The sequence below is a fragment of the Corvus brachyrhynchos genome, unplaced genomic scaffold, assembly GCF_000691975.1.
Source record: "Corvus brachyrhynchos isolate BGI_N302 unplaced genomic scaffold, ASM69197v1 scaffold29, whole genome shotgun sequence".
NCBI classification, from domain to species: domain Eukaryota; kingdom Metazoa; phylum Chordata; class Aves; order Passeriformes; family Corvidae; genus Corvus; species Corvus brachyrhynchos.
Genome location: NW_008240033.1, coordinates 1,029,519 through 1,032,294, shown reverse-complemented (window position 1 = coordinate 1,032,294; position 2,776 = coordinate 1,029,519).

The following is a 2,776-nucleotide window of genomic DNA, read 5'->3' as shown; positions in this document are numbered from 1 at the left end:
AAAAATTTCTAAGTTGAGCATAACCACAAAAAAAATCCATTAATATGCACAAAATTAATCTCATATCTCTCCTTAGTAAAAGTATAGAATTTTATTTCTACATTATGATAAAAAAGTTATTGAAAACTTTTTACAGATAGCAAATTTTACACCTGACCTAGATAACAAAGGTCACAAACTTGAATGAAAATTAGTTACATGCCTAAACAATGAAAATCCTAAAGGGCTGCCTTACACTGGAGACATATTGTAAGTAGTTCTACATCTGGATTCGTATTTCAGCCAAATTAACTATAGCTACAGCTTTAACTATTAGCCAATGGCTTGGTTTTGAAAGCCTGATCTGTCATGGGCAAAGGTATTTTAATCACTTATAGATTCAGATAAACCATTTTACAGCTCAGCAAGTGGAGGGGGGAAAAAAAAAGAGCAGAAAAAAAAAATCAATTACCCTCTGTATGTACATTTGCTTACTAGTGAGTTTCTCGAAGTAGAAGTAGTAGTCTGCAAAATGGTATCAACCTCAGCAACATAAAGAGTGATGGCTCTTCACCATTTCCCCCACTCCCAGGAAATTTTTCTATCAGGCATTATTACTTAAGATGCCATTAGAACTATGTCCATTTCTGAGTTCACAGATTGTGAGTACTCAATTGAAGTTATACTACTTGATAAATTCATCTGCTTTTTCACAGAACAAAAACCAGGTAGCTGAATCCTCAATGCTATTTCAAAATAGCTGCCTTGTTATCAGTCAGGAACAAAGGAAACACTGAAATAAATCAGATCCAGAGCACCACATGCTTTCTTAACTAAGCCCTTCAGGCCTAATAGCAGCACTATGCCCTCCATTAAGAGCTCTATAAATTATTACTACAAAGACTATCTAGGATCGTAGTTTAATGTCTCAATTGTTCCTCTGGTGTTCACTGCAGTAGTGATCTAAACACGAGGCCTAGTCAAACAACACCTAAAATTTTGTCAGTGTGGCTGATGCACATCACATCCAGTAGCCTCTCCACACCCCATAGTGACAGAAACACCACCTGCAGCAGCCAGGCAGCCCAGACATTTCAGCTGATTGCAAGAGCAAGCATTTAGCATCCTACAGAACTCACAAAATTTTCCTTTCTTAAAAAGCAGCACTTACAGTCTGAGGCTTCACTAATGAGTAATTCAAACATGGATATTATGAGATCAAATATCGTGTACATTACAGCAAAAAGGCATTTATCAGCACAGCATGTTGAGTCAAGCTAGAAGGTCAAGAGTACCAAGAGTCCTACTGGGCTCAAACAGATACTGTGGTTTTAAGTTAGCCAAGGCTGTTACCATCTCCAGGTACTCATTCCACTGCTCTGCTTAACACAATGCCCTCCAAAGGACAGAAATACTCCATCTGTTCATTTGTTTCTGAATTTCTGGCTCATGCCACACAGTAAGCCAAAAAAGCCGGGTTAAATACCTCTAGACCTTCAATGCTCAAGTCCTCAGGACTGAACAGAGAACCTTAACAGTACTAAAATAAGCCTGTGATTAACTTAGAGAGCATAAAGGGCTGGGGAAAAGGGGAAAGAACAGACCACAATTATAAGAACCTCAACTGGAAATTCATTCAATATTCAGTGTAAATCAGAATGTGTAATTTCAAGCAAGCCATAAATCCCATGACACCCAGATCCTGTGAAGATATTTACCTCCAGTCTGCTTTCAGCATACTATTTATGCAGTTAAGTTGGGAACTTAACTGAGTTTTACAGATGAGTATAACAAAAATGAAAAGTGCATCCACTTGACGAGAAAAAAATCAAGTTACAGAAAAGCAAACTGGAAATCAATTTACACACAAATTCATGCACTATTTTTTGTATTTAGAGAAAAGTTGATACAGTTTTTTTTTCTTTCTTAGCAAAGAAGCTGAAGATATGAAACATGTGCCTGAAATTAACTGAGGGATTTCTACAAATCTACACTTTTCAAAACATATACTTCAGGCTCATACCTTCTGACACACTTAGTTACTGTGACAGCATCTTATCTAACCCACCCCAATGTAAATATTCTCTACTTCCTGTTTAGTTACTGCATCTTATGTTTTCCTTGCAAAAGTCAGTTTGATCAACAATATCATTTCAAAGTCCAGAGTTATGTGGAACCAGTATGACTACACGGATATCCTGCTTTAAGTCACAGTTTTAAGTTCATGAAACATCCTCCCTAGCTGTACAGCAAGGCCTAATAGTCTTTTAGGTACTGGACACAATGCACCGGAACACAGTCATTGTTTTGGAAAACATGATTTTTTAAAAAGAAGCTTCTTTTCTAATAAAAACAGTTATCTTTTGAATATCTTTTGAAGCCTTCAAATAGTTCTTTAATACAGATAAATAGTTTTAGTACAGTTTTACATTACATGCAAGAAGGTATTCTGAAAACGAACTTACTGATATAGAAATAGGAAAATATGAAAGATTTGAGTCGTATTTGAGTACACGAACCTGTTGTTTAGGCTAAGAAAGTACAGACTAAACCCAGGGCAGGCCTAGCACTGATACGAGCCTTCCTACAACTTCGTCAACACTACTTTGTTGTACCGCTGGTGCACCTGAGGTCCGTCCCAGCCTCGTCGAGCAATGGAACTTGTGCCCCTCGAGCTCCGCGGCTGCTCCTTTGCGGCCGGTTCCCCCTGCAGCGCTGCAGGGCAGATGGAGCCCCGCTGGCCCCCGGGAGCTCCATATGCCGATGGACAGCGAGGCGCGGAAGGACGGCGCCCACA